The sequence below is a fragment of the Polyergus mexicanus genome, unplaced genomic scaffold (assembly GCF_030449975.1).
Source record: "Polyergus mexicanus isolate NDT 795.1 unplaced genomic scaffold, iyPolMexi1.0 SCAF_27, whole genome shotgun sequence".
In the NCBI taxonomy this organism is placed as follows: Eukaryota; Metazoa; Arthropoda; class Insecta; order Hymenoptera; family Formicidae; genus Polyergus; species Polyergus mexicanus.
Window position 1 is genome coordinate 3,972,775 of NW_027223347.1, and position 22,448 is coordinate 3,995,222.

Genomic DNA, 22,448 nt, shown 5'->3' on the forward strand with positions numbered 1-22,448 from the left:
CGACCAAAACTTGCTTACATAGCGATTTTAACAATGTAAGCCGTGAAGCGGTTCTTCTCAATTTCCTTGATGTTGCACAAGAATTTTCGACTAAACTCACTTACTGACACGTAACTAAGACGTTCCGAACGAACAAAACTAGCGTACATAGCGATTTTAACAATGTAAGCCGTTAAGCGGTTCTTCTCAATTTCCTTGATGTTGCACAAGAATTTTACACAAATCTCTCTTACTGACACGTAACTAAGACGTTTCGAACGAACAAAACTTGCGTACATAGCGATCTCAGCTTTGTGCGCAGAAAAACTTATATCCTCAATTTCCTTAATGTCGAGCAAGAATTTTCGACTAAATTCACTTACTTACACGTAACTAATACTTTTCGAACGAACAAAACTTGCGTACATAGCGATCTCAGCTTTGTGTGCAGAAAAACGTATATCCACAATTTCCTTAATGTCGTGCAAGAATTTTCGACTAAACTCACTTACTGACACGTAACTAAGACGTTCCGAACGAACGAAACTTGCGTACATAACGATTTTAACAATGTATGCCGTGAAGCGGTTCTTCTCTATTTCCTTGATGTTGCACAAGAATTTTAGACAAATCTCACTTACTGACACGTAACTAAGACGTTCCGAACGAACAAAACTTGCGTACATAGCGATCTCAGCTTTGTGCACAGAAAAACGTATATCCTCAATTTCCTTAATGTCGTGCAAGAATTTTCGACTAAACTTACTTACTGACACATAACTAAGACGTTCCGAACGAACAAAACTTGCGTACATAGCGATTTTAACAATGTATGCCGTGAAGCGGTTCTTCTTAATTTCGTTGACGTTGCACAAGAATTTTTGACTAAACTCACTCACTGACACGTAACTAAGACGTTCCGAACGAACAAAACTTGCGTACATAGTGTGACGTCCCAGTCGCACATTTTTATTTTTTTATAAACAATAAATTCTCATCAGACTCACTCAAAGGATGCTAATAGAGCAAGATCAATTATAAAATTCATTATAATAACTTGGGAAAAACATATATGTATTTACTAGACACCCTATATAAAAACTATACGAGTCAATCATTATGCGAGTATCAGTATATAGGAAGAAAGTTGCTCATTTAGTAAAGAGAGCAATTAGAAATTAGCATTAGTACTTATGTCCACCCTGTATATGGACTACATACATAGAACACACATACAAGCGTACATACATACAATCACAAGGTAAGAATTGTACCTCGTAACGAAAAACGGCATATAAATATTCCACATCAATATTTCTTGGACACCCGGTATATCAAAAAATACGTAAAAATATAGCTACGAGTCTGTAGAATGAGAACACGTTCAAAAACCTCGGAAAGGTAACAATTTTGAGCTTTTATACATGCGGTCCTGGGAAAGTCGTCAAAATAGCCAAACTATATACATATATATGTATGTCTATCGGCTGTTTCCGCGACATCAAAATTCTATTGCATATATCTGAGCATTAAAATAAAATATCATGATTGTAAACACCTACGTATATTCGCGAAACCTTCTCGCTGCATTACTACTAAAAACATACAATTTAAGATTTACTTATAATCCACGGGAACATTATTAGGAAACTGAAAACTTTATTACAAATGTCACAAAATTTAAAACGTTATATATATATATAAAGGAACGTATACATAAACCCAAACGTTGTATACATAGATTCTTCAACCTGCAAGGAATAATTTGAGTAATATCAAAAAGTCATATATATATGTTTACATGCATATATATATATATATATGTATGTATCAGAATAGAAGTACGATTTACACATTGTGAAAACTTCAATATCCCCAAGATTTTATACGCACACTCTAGTTTAAGCAGCGTAAGATTATTATATATAATATTAGAATATTCAGTAGGGAATATTTTATTCCTACGTTAAGTATTATAAGAGTATTAGACTGTGCACGGAAATGCAAATCCGCCGTCGATCGATAATCTTATCCGGCCGCCCGATAAGATAATGCATACTGAAAGCCTAAGGCAAAGAGCAATGCAAATGTAATATTATTAACTAAGAACGGCGCATTCCGTGACACGCTTTAATTATTAAGTACACAAGCATTTATATATCCACACATTAATATTAAGAATTTTATACCTTTTACACAATATTATTATATCTTTATATCTTTATATGAATTTATACCCGTATTAATACGCTATGCAACGCGTACACGTATTTTATATAACGTAGCATTTTGTAATCACATTATAGGTAGTAATAAGGAATTAAGCATATAAGAAATAATATTTTATTCAATGCAATATTCTATAAGAGTCTTAGAACGTACAAGTCGTCCGGCGATCAATACTTTTATCCGCCCGGCCGATAAGATAAGAGGGAAGCCCAGAGAACAACGGCTGCAGACGTTGATGCAAAAGTCTTGGTATGCAGACGGCGAAAACACTAGCTATCCTTCTCACGCGCCGGGGAAGTCCCGACGCATAGGAGGGAAGCCCCGATTGACGTAGCGATCCCTACCAGCGGCGCTTCCCACTCGCCTTAGCCTCGCCCATGACCATCCCACCAGCACGCGAAGACTTGAAGCAACGGCATACGGAGCCCTATCCCACCACGTACATCGAAGCGCTCCCACGGCATCATCTCCCCACCAACACCCGAAGACCGGAGGAGCTCAGTGAGAGCCGAACATCCAGCATTACTATTTCAAACTTCGAACAGCTAACACCACTAGCTCTTCAACATAGTAGTCCGGTGTACGCATCGACAAGCTCCGAATTCACAGTTATAAGACTCCTATTCTTGTACTTAGTTTCTCTAGCGTTAGCAGACGCTAGTAATATTAATTGCTTAACTTAACTTAAATATAAAATAAAGTGCTTTTATTCTACATAATTCTACCAATTATTTCAACATGTGGTTACCAATTCATCCTGAATTAGCCGTCATTACAATAATTAAGAGCGCTTATCAGTAATCAATTTGGAGGACCAGCTACAGGGAGAATCCATCATATCAATCATTAACACATATAATCATAAAGGGTAAGAGGAAATAATACTTATTAATTAAGGAAATATTACTTATTAATTTTACACAATCGTTGACGGGTTATTAGTCTTATGGTCCCCGGTAGACCCGGTGAACTGCAGGGTGACCGAAAAAGAAAATAAAATATCTCATTTATAAAGAAAATTTACACTAAAAATAATTAATAAATACTACCCAGATTTATTACTACAATTAGTATTATATGTTCATGTTCTTAAAATAGAGAATAGTTTTTTTTTGTAAACTTCGAATACTGGGACGTGACAATAGCGATCTCAGCTTTGTGCGCAGAAAAACGTATATCCTCAATTTCCTTAATGTCGAGCAAGAATTTTCGACTAAACTCACTTACTGACACGTAACTAAGACGTTCCGAACGAACAAAACTTGCGTACATAGCGATCTCAGCTTTGTGTGCAGAAAAACGTATATCCTCAATTTCCTTAATGTCGTGCAAGAATTTTCGACTAAACTCACTTACTGACACGTAACTAAGACGTTCCGAACGAGCAAAACTTGCGTACATACCGATTTTAACAATGCATGCCGTGAAGCGGTTCTTCTCAATTTCCTTGATGTTGCACAAGAATTTTAGACAAATCACACTTACTGACACGTAACTAAGACGTTCCGAACGACCAAAACTTGCGTACATAGCGATTTCAACAATGTGTGCTGTGAAGCGGTTCTTCTCAATTTCCTTGATGTTGCACAAGAATTTTAGACAAATCTCACTTACTGACACGTAACTAAGACGTTTCGAACGAACAAAACTTGCGTACATAGCGATCTCAGCTTTGTGCGCAGAAAAACGTATATCCTCAATTTCCTTAATGTCGTGCAACAATTTTCGACTAAACTCACTTACTGACACGTAACTAAGACGTTCCGAACGAACAAAACTTGCGTACATAGCGATCTCAGCTTTGTGCGCAGAAAACGTATATCCTCAATTTCCTTAATGTCGTGCAAGAATTTTCGACTAAACTCACTTACTGACACGTAACTAAGACGTTCCGAACAAACAAAACTTGCGTACATAGCGATTTTAAAAATGTATGCCGTGAAGCGGTTCTTCTTAATTTCGTTGACGTTGCACAAGAATTTTTGACTAAACTCACTCACTGACACGTAACTAAGACGTTCCGAACAAACAAAACTTGCGTACATAGCGATTTTAACAATGTATGCCGTGAAGCGGTTCTTATCAATTTCCTTGATGTTGCAAAAGAATTTTAGACAAATCTCACTTACTGACACGTAACTAAGACGTTTCGAACGAACAAAACTTGCGTACATAGCGATCTCAGCTTTGTGCGCAGAAAAACGTATATCCTCAATTTCCTTAATGTCGTGCAAGAATTTTCGACTAAACTCAATTACTGACACGTAACTAAGACGTTCCGAACGAACGAAACTTGCGTACATAACGATTTTAACAATGTATGCCGTGAAGCGGTTCTTCTCAATTTCCTTGAAGTTGCACAAGAATTTTAGACAAATCTCACTTACTGACACGTAACTAAGACGTTCCGAACGAACAAAACTTGCGTACATAGCGATCTCAGCTTTGTGCGCAGATTAACGTATATCCTCAATTTCATTAATGTCGTGCAAGAATTTTCGACTAATCTCACTTACTGACACGTAACTAAGACGTTCCGAACGAAGAAAACTTGCGTACATAGCGATTTTAACAATGTATGCCGTGAAACGGTTCTTCTCAATTTCCTTGATGTTGCACAAGAATTTTAGACAAATCTCACTTACTGACACGTAACTAAGACGATCCGAACGAACAAAACTTGCGTACATAGCGATCTCAGCTTTGTGCGCAGAAAAACGTATATCCTCAATTTCCTTAATGTCGTGCAAGAATTTTCGACTAAACTCACTTACTGACACGTAACTAAGACGTTCCGAACGAACAAAACTTGCGTACATAGCGATTTTAACAATGTATGCCGTGAAGCGGTTCTTATCAATTTCCTTGATGTTGCACAAGAATTTTAGACAAATCTCACTTACTGACACGTAACTAAGACGTTCCGAACGAACAAAACTTGCGTACATAGCGATTTTAACAATGTATGCCGTGAAGCGGTTCTTATCAATTTCCTTGATGTTGCACAAGAATTTTAGACAAATCTCACTTACTGACACGTAACTAAGACGTTCCGAACGAACAAAACTTGCGTACATAGCGATCTCAGCTTTGTGCGCAGAAAAACGTATATCCTCAATTTCCTTAATATCATGCAAGAATTTTCGACTAAACTCACTTACTGTCACGTAACTAAGACATTCCGAACGAACAAAACTTGCGTACATAGCGATCTCAGCTTTGTGCGCAGAAAAACGTATATCCTCAATTTCCTTAATGTCGTGCAAGAATTTTCGACTAAACTCACTTACTGACACGTAACTAAGACGTTCCGAACGAAGAAAACTTGCGTACATAGCGATTTTAACAATTTATGCCGTGAAATGGTTCTTCTCAATTTCCTTGATGTTGCACAAGAATTTTAGACAAATCTCATTTACTGACACGTAACTAAGACGTTCCGAACGAATAAAACTTGCGAACATAGCGATTTTAACAATGTATGCCGTGAAGCGGTTCTTCTCAATTTCCTTGAAGTTGCACAAGAATTTTAGACAAATCTCACTTACTGACACGTAACTAAGACGTTCCGAACGAACAAAACTAGCGTACATAGCGATCTCAGCTTTGTGCGCAGAAAAACGTATATCATCAATTTCCTTAATGTCGTGCAAGAATTTTCGACTAAACTCACTTACTGACACGTAACTAAGACGTTCCGAACGAACAAAACTTGCGTACATAGCGATCTCAGCTTTGTGCGCAGAAAACGTATATCCTCAATTTCCTTAATGTCGTGCAAGAATTTTCGACTAAACTCACTTACTGACACATAACTAAGACGTTCCGAACGAACAAAACTTGCGTACATAGCGATTTTAACAATGTATGCCGTGAAGCGGTTCTTCTTAATTTCGTTGACGTTGCACAAGAATTTTTGACTAAACTCACTCACTGACACGTAACTAAGACGTTCCGAACGAACAAAACTTGCGTACATAGCGATTTTAACAATGTATGCCGTGAAGCGGTTCTTATCAATTTCCTTGATGTTGCAAAAGAATTTTAGACAAATCTCACTTACTGACACGTAACTAAGACGTTTCGAACGAACAAAACTTGCGTACATAGCGATCTCAGCTTAGTGCGCAGAAAAACGTATATCCTCAAGTTCCTTAATGTCGTGCAAGAATTTTCGACTAAACTCACTTACTGACACGTAACTAAGACGTTCCGAACGAACGAAACTTGCGTACATAACGATTTTAACAATGTATGCCGTGAAGCGGTTCTTCTCAATTTCCTTGATGTTGCACAAGAATTTTAGACAAATCTCACTTACTGACACGTCGCTAAGACGTTCCGAACGAACAAAACTTGCGTACATAGCGATCTCAGCTTTGTGCGCAGAAAAACGTATATCCTCAATTTCCTTAATGTCATGCAAGAATTTTCGACTAAACTCACTTACTGACACGTAACTAAGACGTTCCGAACGAAGAAAACTTGCGTACATAGCGATTTTAACAATGTATGCCGTGAAACGGTTCTTCTCAATTTCCTTGATGTTGCACAAGAATTTTAGACAAACCTCACTTACTGACACGTAACTAAGACGTTTCGAACGAACAAAACTTGCGTACATAGCGATCTCAGCTTTGTGCGCAGAAAAACGTATATCCTCAAGTTCCTTAATGTCGTGCAAGAATTTTCGACTAAACTCACTTACTGACACGTAACTAAGACGTTCCGAACGATCGAAACTTGCGTACATAACGATTTTAACAATGTATGCCGTGAAGCGGTTCTTCTCAATTTCCTTGATGTTGCACAAGAATTTTAGACAAATCTCACTTACTGACACGTAACTAAGACGTTCCGAACGAGCAAAACTTGCGTACATAGCGATCTCAGCTTTGTGCGCAGAAAAACGTATATCCTCAATTTCTTAATGTCATGCAAGAATTTTCGACTAAACTCACTTACTGTCACGTAACTAAGACTTTCCGAACGAGCAAAACTTGCGTACATAGCGATTTTAACAATGTATGCCGTGAAACGGTTCTTCTCAATTTCCTTGAAGTTGCACAAGAATTTTAGACAAATCTCACTTACTGACACGTAACTAAGACGTTCCGAACGAACATAACTTGCGTACATAGCGATCTCAGCTTTGTGCGCAGAAAAACGTATATCCTCAATTTCCTTAATGTCGTGCAAGAATTTTCGACTAAACTCACTTACTGACACGTAACTAAGACGTTCCGAACGAAGAAAACTTGCGTGCATAGCGATTTTAACAATGTATGCCGTGAAACGGTTCTTCTCAATTTCCTTGATGTTGCACAAGAATTTTAGACAAATCTCACTTACTGACACGTAACTAAGACGATCCGAACGAACAAAACTTGCGTACATAGCGATCTCAGCTTTGTGTGCAGAAAAACGTATATCCTCAATTTCCTTAATGTCGTGCAAGAATTTTCGACTAAACTCACTTACTGACACATAACTAAGACGTTCCGAACGAACAAAACTTGCGTACATAGCGATTTTAACAATGTATGCCGTGAAGCGGTTCTTCTCAATTTCCTTGATGTTGCACAAGAATTTTAGGCAAATCTCACTTACTAACACGTAACTAAGACGTTCCGAACGAACAAAACTTGCGTACATAGCGATCTCAGCTTTGTGCGCAGAAAAACGTATATCCTCAATTTCCTTAATGTCGTGCAAGAATTTTCGACTAAACTCACTTACTGTCACGTAACTAAGACTTTCCGAACGAACAAAACTTGCGTTCATAGCGATTTTAACAATGTATGCCGTGAAACGGTTCTTCTCAATTTCCTTGAAGTTGCACAAGAATTTTAGACAAATCTCACTTACTGACACGTAACTAAGACGTTCCGAACGAATAAAACTTGCGAACATAGCGATTATAACAATGTATGCCGTGAAGCGGTTCTTCTCAATTTCCTTGATGTTGCACAAGAATTTTAGACAAATCTCACTTACTGACACGTAACTAAGACGATCCGAACGAACAAAACTTGCGTACATAGCGATCTCAGCTTTGTGCGCAGAAAAACGTATATCCTCAATTTCCTTAATGTCGTGCAAGAATTTTCGACTAAACTCACTTACTGACACATAACTAAGACGTTCCGAACGAAGAAAACTTGCGTACATAGCGATTTTAACAATTTATGCCGTGAAATGGTTCTTCTCAATTTCCTTGATGTTGCACAAGAATTTTAGACAAATCTCATTTACTGACACGTAACTAAGACGTTCCGAACGAATAAAACTTGCGAACATAGCGATTTTAACAATGTATGCCGTGAAGCGGTTCTTCTCAATTTCCTTGAAGTTGCACAAGAATTTTAGACAAATCTCACTTACTGACACGTAACTAAGACGTTCCGAACGAACAAAACTAGCGTACATAGCGATCTCAGCTTTGTGCGCAGAAAAACGTATATCATCAATTTCCTTAATGTCGTGCAAGAATTTTCGACTAAACTCACTTACTGACACGTAACTAAGACGTTCCGAACGAACAAAACTTGCGTACATAGCGATCTCAGCTTTGTGCGCAGAAAACGTATATCCTCAATTTCCTTAATGTCGTGCAAGAATTTTCGACTAAACTCACTTACTGACACATAACTAAGACGTTCCGAACGAACAAAACTTGCGTACATAGCGATTTTAACAATGTATGCCGTGAAGCGGTTCTTCTTAATTTCGTTGACGTTGCACAAGAATTTTTGACTAAACTCACTCACTGACACGTAACTAAGACGTTCCGAACGAACAAAACTTGCGTACATAGCGATTTTAACAATGTATGCCGTGAAGCGGTTCTTATCAATTTCCTTGATGTTGCAAAAGAATTTTAGACAAATCTCACTTACTGACACGTAACTAAGACGTTTCGAACGAACAAAACTTGCGTACATAGCGATCTCAGCTTAGTGCGCAGAAAAACGTATATCCTCAAGTTCCTTAATGTCGTGCAAGAATTTTCGACTAAACTCACTTACTGACACGTAACTAAGACGTTCCGAACGAACGAAACTTGCGTACATAACGATTTTAACAATGTATGCCGTGAAGCGGTTCTTCTCAATTTCCTTGATGTTGCACAAGAATTTTAGACAAATCTCACTTACTGACACGTCGCTAAGACGTTCCGAACGAACAAAACTTGCGTACATAGCGATCTCAGCTTTGTGCGCAGAAAAACGTATATCCTCAATTTCCTTAATGTCATGCAAGAATTTTCGACTAAACTCACTTACTGACACGTAACTAAGACGTTCCGAACGAAGAAAACTTGCGTACATAGCGATTTTAACAATGTATGCCGTGAAACGGTTCTTCTCAATTTCCTTGATGTTGCACAAGAATTTTAGACAAACCTCACTTACTGACACGTAACTAAGACGTTTCGAACGAACAAAACTTGCGTACATAGCGATCTCAGCTTTGTGCGCAGAAAAACGTATATCCTCAAGTTCCTTAATGTCGTGCAAGAATTTTCGACTAAACTCACTTACTGACACGTAACTAAGACGTTCCGAACGATCGAAACTTGCGTACATAACGATTTTAACAATGTATGCCGTGAAGCGGTTCTTCTCAATTTCCTTGATGTTGCACAAGAATTTTAGACAAATCTCACTTACTGACACGTAACTAAGACGTTCCGAACGAGCAAAACTTGCGTACATAGCGATCTCAGCTTTGTGCGCAGAAAAACGTATATCCTCAATTTCTTAATGTCATGCAAGAATTTTCGACTAAACTCACTTACTGTCACGTAACTAAGACTTTCCGAACGAGCAAAACTTGCGTACATAGCGATTTTAACAATGTATGCCGTGAAACGGTTCTTCTCAATTTCCTTGAAGTTGCACAAGAATTTTAGACAAATCTCACTTACTGACACGTAACTAAGACGTTCCGAACGAACATAACTTGCGTACATAGCGATCTCAGCTTTGTGCGCAGAAAAACGTATATCCTCAATTTCCTTAATGTCGTGCAAGAATTTTCGACTAAACTCACTTACTGACACGTAACTAAGACGTTCCGAACGAAGAAAACTTGCGTGCATAGCGATTTTAACAATGTATGCCGTGAAACGGTTCTTCTCAATTTCCTTGATGTTGCACAAGAATTTTAGACAAATCTCACTTACTGACACGTAACTAAGACGATCCGAACGAACAAAACTTGCGTACATAGCGATCTCAGCTTTGTGTGCAGAAAAACGTATATCCTCAATTTCCTTAATGTCGTGCAAGAATTTTCGACTAAACTCACTTACTGACACATAACTAAGACGTTCCGAACGAACAAAACTTGCGTACATAGCGATTTTAACAATGTATGCCGTGAAGCGGTTCTTCTCAATTTCCTTGATGTTGCACAAGAATTTTAGGCAAATCTCACTTACTAACACGTAACTAAGACGTTCCGAACGAACAAAACTTGCGTACATAGCGATCTCAGCTTTGTGCGCAGAAAAACGTATATCCTCAATTTCCTTAATGTCGTGCAAGAATTTTCGACTAAACTCACTTACTGTCACGTAACTAAGACTTTCCGAACGAACAAAACTTGCGTTCATAGCGATTTTAACAATGTATGCCGTGAAACGGTTCTTCTCAATTTCCTTGAAGTTGCACAAGAATTTTAGACAAATCTCACTTACTGACACGTAACTAAGACGTTACGAACGAACAAAACTTGCGTACATAGCGATCTCAGCTTTGTGCGCAGAAAAACGTATATCCTCAATTTCCTTAATGTCGTGCAAGAATTTTCGACTAAACTCACTTACTGACACGTAACTAAGACGTTCCGAACGAAGAAAACTTGCGTGCATAGCGATTTTAACAATGTATGCCGTGAAACGGTTCTTCTCAATTTCCTTGATGTTGCACAAGAATTTTAGACAAATCTCACTTACTGACACGTAACTAAGACGATCCGAACGAACAAAACTTGCGTACATAGCGATCTCAGCTTTGTGCGCAGAAAAACGTATATCCTTAATTTCCTTAATGTCGTGCAAGAATTTTCGACTAAACTCGCTTACTGACACATAACTAAGACGTTCCGAACGAACAAAACTTGCGTACATAGCGATTTTAACAATGTATGCCGTGAAGCGGTTCTTCTTAATTTCGTTGACGTTGCACAAGAATTTTTGACTAAACTCACTCACTGACACGTAACTAAGACGTTCCGAACGAACAAAACTTGCGTACATAGCGATTTTAACAATGTATGCCGTGAAGCGGTTCTTATCAATTTCCTTGATGTTGCAAAAGAATTTTAGACAAATCTCACTTACTGACACGTAACTAAGACGTTTCGAACGAACAAAACTTGCGTACATAGCGATCTCAGCTTTGTGCGCAGAAAAACGTATATCCTCAATTTCCTTAATGTCGTGCAAGAATTTTCGACTAAACTCACTTACTGTCACGTAACTAAGACTTTCCGAACGAACAAAACTTGCGTTCATAGCGATTTTAACAATGTATGCCGTGAAACGGTTCTTCTCAATTTCCTTGAAGTTGCACAAGAATTTTAGACAAATCTCACTTACTGACACGTAACTAAGACGTTACGAACGAACAAAACTTGCGTACATAGCGATCTCAGCTTTGTGCGCAGAAAAACGTATATCCTCAATTTCCTTAATGTCGTGCAAGAATTTTCGACTAAACTCACTTACTGACACGTAACTAAGACGTTCCGAACGAAGAAAACTTGCGTACATAGCGATTTTAACAATTTATGCCGTGAAATGGTTCTTCTCAATTTCCTTGATGTTGCACAAGAATTTTAGACAAATCTCACTTACTGACACGTAACTAAGACGTTCCGAACGAATAAAACTTGCGAACATAGCGATTTTAACAATGTATGCCGTGAAGCGGTTCTTCTCAATTTCCTTGAAGTTGCACAAGAATTTTAGACAAATCTCACTTACTGACACGTAACTAAGACGTTCCGAACGAAGAAAACTTGCGTGCATAGCGATTTTAACAATGTATGCCGTGAAACGGTTCTTCTCAATTTCCTTGATGTTGCACAAGAATTTTAGACAAATCTCACTTACTGACACGTAACTAAGACGATCCGAACGAACAAAACTTGCGTACATAGCGATCTCAGCTTTGTGCGCAGAAAAACGTATATCCTCAATTTCCTTAATGTCGTGCAAGAATTTTCGACTAAACTCACTTACTGACACATAACTAAGACGTTCCGAACGAACAAAACTTGCGTACATAGCGATTTTAACAATGTATGCCGTGAAGCGGTTCTTCTTAATTTCGTTGACGTTGCACAAGAATTTTTGACTAAACTCACTCACTGACACGTAACTAAGACGTTCCGAACGAACAAAACTTGCGTACATAGCGATTTTAACAATGTATGCCGTGAAGCGGTTCTTATCAATTTCCTTGATGTTGCAAAAGAATTTTAGACAAATCTCACTTACTGACACGTAACTAAGACGTTTCGAACGAACAAAACTTGCGTACATAGCGATCTCAGCTTTGTGCGCAGAAAAACGTATATCCTCAATTTCCTTAATGTCGTGCAAGAATTTTCGACTAAACTCACTTACTGTCACGTAACTAAGACTTTCCGAACGAACAAAACTTGCGTTCATAGCGATTTTAACAATGTATGCCGTGAAACGGTTCTTCTCAATTTCCTTGAAGTTGCACAAGAATTTTAGACAAATCTCACTTACTGACACGTAACTAAGACGTTACGAACGAACAAAACTTGCGTACATAGCGATCTCAGCTTTGTGCGCAGAAAAACGTATATCCTCAATTTCCTTAATGTCGTGCAAGAATTTTCGACTAAACTCACTTACTGACACGTAACTAAGACGTTCCGAACGAAGAAAACTTGCGTACATAGCGATTTTAACAATTTATGCCGTGAAATGGTTCTTCTCAATTTCCTTGATGTTGCACAAGAATTTTAGACAAATCTCACTTACTGACACGTAACTAAGACGTTCCGAACGAATAAAACTTGCGAACATAGCGATTTTAACAATGTATGCCGTGAAGCGGTTCTTCTCAATTTCCTTGAAGTTGCACAAGAATTTTAGACAAATCTCACTTACTGACACGTAACTAAGACGTTCCGAACGAACAAAACTAGCGTACATAGCGATCTCAGCTTTGTGCGCAGAAAAACGTATATCATCAATTTCCTTAATGTCGTGCAAGAATTTTCGACTAAACTCACTTACTGACACGTAACTAAGACGTTCCGAACGAAGAAAACTTGCGTACATAGCGATTTTAACAATGTATGCCGTGAAATGGTTCTTCTCAATTTCATTGATGTTGCACAAAAATTTTAGACAAATCTCACTTACTGACACGTAACTAAGACGTTCCGAACGAATAAAACTTGCGAACATAGCGATTTTAACAATGTATGCCGTGAAGCGGTTCTTTTCAATTTCCTTGATGTTGCACAAGAATTTTAGACAAATCTCAATTACTGACACGTAACTAGGACGTTTCGAACGAACAAAACTTGCGTACATAACGATCTCAGCTTTGTGCGCAGTAAAACGTATATCCTCAATTTCCTTAATGTCGTGCAAGAATTTTCGACTAAACTCACTTACTGACACGTAACTAAGACGTTCCGAACGAACAAAACTTGCGTACATAACGATTTTAACAATGTATGCCGTGAAGCGGTTCTTCTCAATTTCCTTGATGTTGCACAAGAGTTTTAGGCAAATCTCACTTACTGACACGTAACTAAGACGTTTCGAACGAACAAAACTTGCGTACATAGCGATCTCAGCTTTGTGCGCAGAAAAACGTATATCCTCAATTTCCTTAATGTCGTGCAACAATTTTCGACTAAACTCACTTACTGACACGTAACTAAGACGTTCCGAACGAACAAAACTTGCGTACATAGCGATTTTAACAATGTATGCCGTGAAGCGGTTCTTCTCAATTTCCTTGATGTTGCACAAGAGTTTTAGGCAAATCTCACTTACTGACACATTACTAAGACGTTTCGAACGAACAAAACTTGCGTACATAGCGATCTCAGCTTTGTGCGTAGAAAAACGTATATCCTCAATTTCCTTAATGTCGTGCAAGAATTTTCGACTAAACTCACTTACTGACACGTAACTAAGACGTTCTGAACGAACGAAACTTGCGTACATAACGATTTTAACATTGTATGCCGTGAAGCGGTTCTTCTCAATTTCCTTGACGTTGCACAAGAATTTTAGACAAATCTCACTTACTGACACGCATCTAAGACGTTCCGAACGATCAAAACTTGCGTACATAGCGATTTTAACAATGTATGCCGTGAAACGGTTCTTCTCAATATCCTTGATGTTGCACAAGAATTTTAGACAAATCTCACTTACTGACACGTAACTAAGACGTTTCGAACGAACAAAACTTGCGTACATAGCGATCTCAGCTTTGTGCGCAGAAAAACGTATATCCTCAATTTCCTTAATGTCGTGCAAGAATTTTCGACTAAACTCACTTACTGTCACGTAACTAAGACTTTCCGAACGAACAAAACTTGCGTTCATAGCGATTTTAACAATGTATGCCGTGAAACGGTTCTTCTCAATTTCCTTGAAGTTGCACAAGAATTTTAGACAAATCTCACTTACTGACACGTAACTAAGACGTTACGAACGAACAAAACTTGCGTACATAGCGATCTCAGCTTTGTGCGCAGAAAAACGTATATCCTCAATTTCCTTAATGTCGTGCAAGAATTTTCGACTAAACTCACTTACTGACACGTAACTAAGACGTTCCGAACGAAGAAAACTTGCGTACATAGCGATTTTAACAATTTATGCCGTGAAGCGGTTCTTATCAATTTCCTTGATGTTGCAAAAGAATTTTAGACAAATCTCACTTACTGACACGTAACTAAGACGTTTCGAACGAACAAAACTTGCGTACATAGCGATCTCAGCTTTGTGCGCAGAAAAACGTATATCCTCAATTTCCTTAATGTCGTGCAAGAATTTTCGACTAAACTCACTTACTGTCACGTAACTAAGACTTTCCGAACGAACAAAACTTGCGTTCATAGCGATTTTAACAATGTATGCCGTGAAACGGTTCTTCTCAATTTCCTTGAAGTTGCACAAGAATTTTAGACAAATCTCACTTACTGACACGTAACTAAGACGTTACGAACGAACAAAACTTGCGTACATAGCGATCTCAGCTTTGTGCGCAGAAAAACGTATATCCTCAATTTCCTTAATGTCGTGCAAGAATTTTCGACTAAACTCACTTACTGACACGTAACTAAGACGTTCCGAACGAAGAAAACTTGCGTACATAGCGATTTTAACAATTTATGCCGTGAAATGGTTCTTCTCAATTTCCTTGATGTTGCACAAGAATTTTAGACAAATCTCACTTACTGACACGTAACTAAGACGTTCCGAACGAATAAAACTTGCGAACATAGCGATTTTAACAATGTATGCCGTGAAGCGGTTCTTCTCAATTTCCTTGAAGTTGCACAAGAATTTTAGACAAATCTCACTTACTGACACGTAACTAAGACGTTCCGAACGAACAAAACTAGCGTACATAGCGATCTCAGCTTTGTGCGCAGAAAAACGTATATCATCAATTTCCTTAATGTCGTGCAAGAATTTTCGACTAAACTCACTTACTGACACGTAACTAAGACGTTCCGAACGAAGAAAACTTGCGTACATAGCGATTTTAACAATGTATGCCGTGAAATGGTTCTTCTCAATTTCATTGATGTTGCACAAAAATTTTAGACAAATCTCACTTACTGACACGTAACTAAGACGTTCCGAACGAATAAAACTTGCGAACATAGCGATTTTAACAATGTATGCCGTGAAGCGGTTCTTTTCAATTTCCTTGATGTTGCACAAGAATTTTAGACAAATCTCAATTACTGACACGTAACTAGGACGTTTCGAACGAACAAAACTTGCGTACATAACGATCTCAGCTTTGTGCGCAGTAAAACGTATATCCTCAATTTCCTTAATGTCGTGCAAGAATTTTCGACTAAACTCACTTACTGACACGTAACTAAGACGTTCCGAACGAACAAAACTTGCGTACATAACGATTTTAACAATGTATGCCGTGAAGCGGTTCTTCTCAATTTCCTTGATGTTGCACAAGAGTTTTAGGCAAATCTCACTTACTGACACGTAACTAAGACGTTTCGAACGAACAAAACTTGCGTACATAGCGATCTCAGCTTTGTGCGCAGAAAAACGTATATCCTCAATTTCCTTAATGTCGTGCAACAATTTTCGACTAAACTCACTTACTGACACGTAACTAAGACGTTCCGAACGAACAAAACTTGCGTACATAGCGATTTTAACAATGTATGCCGTGAAGCGGTTCTTCTCAATTTCCTTGATGTTGCACAAGAGTTTTAGGCAAATCTCACTTACTGACACATTACTAAGACGTTTCGAACGAACAAAACTTGCGTACATAGCGATCTCAGCTTTGTGCGTAGAAAAACGTATATCCTCAATTTCCTTAATGTCGTGCAAGAATTTTCGACTAAACTCACTTACTGACACGTAACTAAGACGTTCTGAACGAACGAAACTTGCGTACATAACGATTTTAACATTGTATGCCGTGAAGCGGTTCTTCTCAATTTCCTTGACGTTGCACAAGAATTTTAGACAAATCTCACTTACTGACACGCATCTAAGACGTTCCGAACGATCAAAACTTGCGTACATAGCGATTTTAACAATGTATGCCGTGAAGCGGATCTTCTCAATATCCTTGATGTTGCACAAGAATTTTAGACAAATCTCACTTACTGACACGTAACTAAGACGTTTCGAACGAACAAAACTTGCGTACATAGCGATCTCAGCTTTGTGCGCAGAAAAACTTATATCCTCAATTTCCTTAATGTCGTGCAAGAATTTTCGACTAAACTCACTTACTGACACGTAACTAAGACGTTCCGAACGAACAAAACTTGCGTACATAACGATTTTAACAATGCATGCCGTGAAGCGGTTCCTCTCAATTTCCTTGATGTTGCACAAGAATTTTAGACAAATCTCACTTACTGACACGCAACTAAGACGTTCCGAACGAACAAAACTTGCGTACATAGCGATCTCAGCTTTGTGCGCAGGAAAACGTATATCCTCAATTTCCTTAATGTCGTGCAGGAATTTTCGACTAAACTCACTTACTGACACGTAACTACGACCTTCCGAACGAACAAAACTTGCGTACATAACGATTTTAACAATGTATGCCGTGAAGCGGTTCTTCTCAATTTCCTTGATGTTGCACAAGAGTTTTAGGCAAATCTCGCTTACTGACACGTAACTAAGACGTTTCGAACGAACAAAACTTGCGTACATAGCGATCTCAGCTTTGTGCGCAGAAAAACGTATATCCTCAATTTCCTTAATGTCGTGCAACAATTTTCGACTAAACTCACTTACTGACACGTAACTAAGACGTTCCGAACGAACAAAACTTGCGTACATAGCGATTTTAACAATGCATGCCGTGAAACGGTTCTTCTCAATTTCCTTGATGTTGCACAAGAATTTTAGACAAATCTCACTTACTGACACGTAACTAAGACGTTTGGAACGAACGAAACTTGCGTACATAGCGATCTTAGCTTTGTGCGCAGAAAAACTTATATCCTCAATTTCCTTAATGTCGTGCAAGAATTATCGACTAAACTCACTTACTGACACGTAACTAAGAGGATCCGAACGAACAAAACTTGCGTACATAGCGATCTCAGCTTTGTGCGCAGAAAAACGTATATCCTCAATTTCCTTAATGTCGTGCAAGAATTTTCGACTAAACTCACTTACTGACACGTAACAAAGACGTTCCGAACGAACGAAACTTGCGTACATAACGATTTTAACAATGTATGCCGTGAAGCGGTTCTTCTCAATTTCCTTGATGTTGCACAAGAATTTTAGACAAATCTCACCTACTGACACGCAACTAAGACGTTCCGAACGACCAAAACTTGCGTACATAGCGATTTTAACAATGTATGCCGTGAAGCGGTTCTTCTCAATATCCTTGATGTTGCACAAGAATTTTAGACAAATCTCACTTACTGACACGTAACTAGGACGTTTCGAACGAACAAAACTTGCGTACATAGCGATCTCAGCTTTGTGCGCAGGAAAACGTATATCCTCAATTTCCTTAATGTCGTGCAAGAATTTTCGTCTAAACTCACTTACTGACACGTAAGTAAGACGTTCCGAACGAACAAAACTTGCGTACATAGCGATTTTAACAATGCATGCCGTGAAACGGTTCTTCTCAATTTCCTTGATGTTGCACAAGAATTTTAGACAAATCTCACTTACTGACACGTAACTAAGACGTTTCGAACGAACAAAACTTGCGTACATAGCGATCTCAGCTTTGTGCGCAGAAAAACTTATATCCTCAATTTCCTTAATGTCGTGCAAAAACTTTCGACTAAACTCACTTACTGACACGTGACTAAGACGTTCCGAACGAACAAAACTTGCGTACATAACGATTTTAACAATGTATGCCGTGAAGCGGTTCTTCTCAATTTCCTTGATGTTGCACAAGAATTTTAGACAAATCTCACTTACTGACACGCAACTAAGACGTTCCGAACGACCAAAACTTGCGTACATAGCGATTTTAACAATGTATGCCGTGAAGCGGTTCTTCTTAATTTCGTTGCACAAGAATTTTTGACTAAACTCACTCACTGACACGTAACTAAGACGTTCCGAACGAACAAAACTTGCGTACATAGCGATCTCAGCTTTGTGCGCAGAAAAACTTATATCCTCAATTTCCTTAATGTCGTGCAAGAATTTTCGTCTAAACTCACTTACTGACACGTAACTAAGACGTTCCGAACGAACAAAACATGCGTACATAACGATTTTAACAATGTATGCCGTGAAGCGGTTCTTCTCAATTTCCTTGATGTTGCACAAGAATTTTAGACAAATCTCACATACTGACACGTAACTAAGACGTTTCGAACGAACAAAACTTGCGTACATAGCGATCTCAGCTTTGTGCGCAGAAAAACTTATATCCTCAATTTCCTTAATGTCGTGCAAGAATTTTCGACTAAACTCACTTACTGACACGCAACTAAGACGTTCCGAACGACCAAAACTTGCGTAGATAGCGATTTTAACAATGTATGCCGTGAAGCGGTTCTTCTCAATTTCCTTGATGTTGCACAAGAATTTTAGACAAATCTCACTTAGTGACACGTAACTAGGACGTTTCGAACGAACAAAACTTGCGTACATAGCGATCTCAGCTTTGTGCGCAGAAAAACGTATATCCTCAATTTCCTTAATGTCGTGCAACAATTTTCGACTAAACTCACTTACTGACACGTAACTAAGACGTTCCGAACGAACAAAACTTGCGTACATAGCGATTTTAACAATGCATGCCGTGAAACGGTTCTTCTCAATTTCCTTGATGTTGCACAAGAATTTTAGACAAATCTCACTTACTGACACGTAACTAAGACGTTTCGAACGAACAAAACTTGCGTACATAGCGATCTCAGCTTTGTGCGCAGGAAAACGTATATCCTCAATTTCCTTAATGTCGTGCAAGAATTTTCGTCTAAACTCACTTACTGACACGTAAGTAAGACGTTCCGAACGAACAAAACTTGCGTACATAGCGATTTTAACAATGCATGCCGTGAAACGGTTCTTCTCAATTTCCTTGATGTTGCACAAGAATTTTAGACAAATCTCACTTACTGACACGTAACTAAGACGATCCGAACGAACAAAACTTGCGTACATAGCGATCTCAGCTTTGTGCGCAGAAAAACGTATATCCTCAATTTCCTTAATGTCGTGCAAGAATTTTCGACTAAACTCACTTACTGACACATAACTAAGACGTTCCGAACGAACAAAACTTGCGTACATAGCGATTTTAACAATGTATGCCGTGAAGCGGTTCTTCTTAATTTCGTTGACGTTGCACAAGAATTTTTGACTAAACTCACTCACTGACACGTAACTAAGACGTTCCGAACGAACAAAACTAGCGTACATAGCGATTTTAACAATGTATGCCGTGAAGCGGTTCTTATCAATTTCCTTGATGTTGCAAAAGAATTTTAGACAAATCTCACTTACTGACACGTAACTAAGACGTTTCGAACGAACAAAACTTGCGTACATAGCGATCTCAGCTTTGTGCGCAGAAAAACGTATATCCTCAATTTCCTTAATGTCGTGCAAGAATTTTCGACTAAACTCACTTACTGACACGTAACTAAGACGTTCCAAACGAACGAAACTTGCGTACATAACGATTTTAACAATATATGCCGTGAAGCGGTTCTTCTCAATATCCTTGATGTTGCACAAGAATTTTAGACAAATCTCACTTACTGACACGTAACTAAGACGTTTCGAACGAACAAAACTTGCGTACATAGCGATCTCAGCTTTGTGCGCAGGAAAACGTATATCCTCAATTTCCTTAATGTCGTGCAAGAATTTTCGTCTAAACTCACTTACTGACACGTAAGTAAGACGTTCCGAACGAACAAAACTTGCGTACATAGCGATTTTAACAATGCATGCCGTGAAACGGTTCTTCTCAATTTCCTTGATGTTGCACAAGAATTTTAGACAAATCTCACTTACTGACACGTAACTAAGACGATCCGAACGAACAAAACTTGCGTACATAGCGATCTCAGCTTTGTGCGCAGAAAAACGTATATCCTCAATTTCCTTAATGTCGTGCAAGAATTTTCGACTAAACTCACTTACTGACACATAACTAAGACGTTCCGAACGAACAAAACTTGCGTACATAGCGATTTTAACAATGTATGCCGTGAAGCGGTTCTTCTTAATTTCGTTGACGTTGCACAAGAATTTTTGACTAAACTCACTCACTGACACGTAACTAAGACGTTCCGAACGAACAAAACTAGCGTACATAGCGATTTTAACAATGTATGCCGTGAAGCGGTTCTTATCAATTTCCTTGATGTTGCAAAAGAATTTTAGACAAATCTCACTTACCGACACGTAACTAAGACGTTTCGAACGAACAAAACTTGCGTACATAGCGATCTCAGCTTTGTGCGCAGAAAAACGTATATCCTCAATTTCCTTAATGTCGTGCAAGAATTTTTGACTAAACTCACTTACTGACACGTAACTAAGGCGTTCCAAACGAACGAAACTTGCGTACATAACGATTTTAACAATGTATGCCGTGAAGCGGTTCTTCTCAATATCCTTGATGTTGCACAAGAATTTTAGACAAATCTCACTTACTGACACGTAACTAAGACATTCCGAACGAACACAACTTGCGTACATAGCGATCTCAGCTTTGTGCGCAGAAAAACGTATATCCTCAATTTCCTTAATGTCGTGCAAGAATTATCGACTAAACTCACTTACTGACACGTAACTAAGACGTTCCGAACGAAGAAAACTTGCGTACATAGCGATTTTAACAATGTATGCCGTGAAACGGTTCTTCTCAATTTCCTTGATGTTGCACAAGAATTTTAGACAAATCTCACTTACTGACACGTAACTAAGACGATCCGAACCAACAAAACTTGCGTACATAGCGATTTTAACAATGTATGCCGTGAAGCGGTTCTTCTTAATTTCGTTGCACAAGAATTTTTGACTAAACTCACTCACTGACACGTAACTAAGACGTTCCGAACGAACAAAACTTGCGTACATAGCGAACTCAGCTTTGTGCGCAGAAAAACTTATATCCTCAATTTCCTTAATGTCGTGCAAGAATTTTCGACTAAACTCACTTACTGACACGTAACTAAGACGTTCCGAACGAACAAAACATGCGTACATAACGATTTTAACAATGTATGCCGTGAAGCGGTTCTTCTCAATTTCCTTGATGTTGCACAAGAATTTTAGACAAATCTCACATACTGACACGTAACTAAGACGTTTCGAACGAACAAAACTTGCGTACATAGCGATCTCAGCTTTGTGCGCAGAAAAACTTATATCCTCAATTTCCTTAATGTCGTGCAAGAATTTTCGACTAAACTCACTTACTGACACGCAACTAAGACGTTCCGAACGACCAAAACTTGCGTACATAGCGATTTTAACAATGTATGCC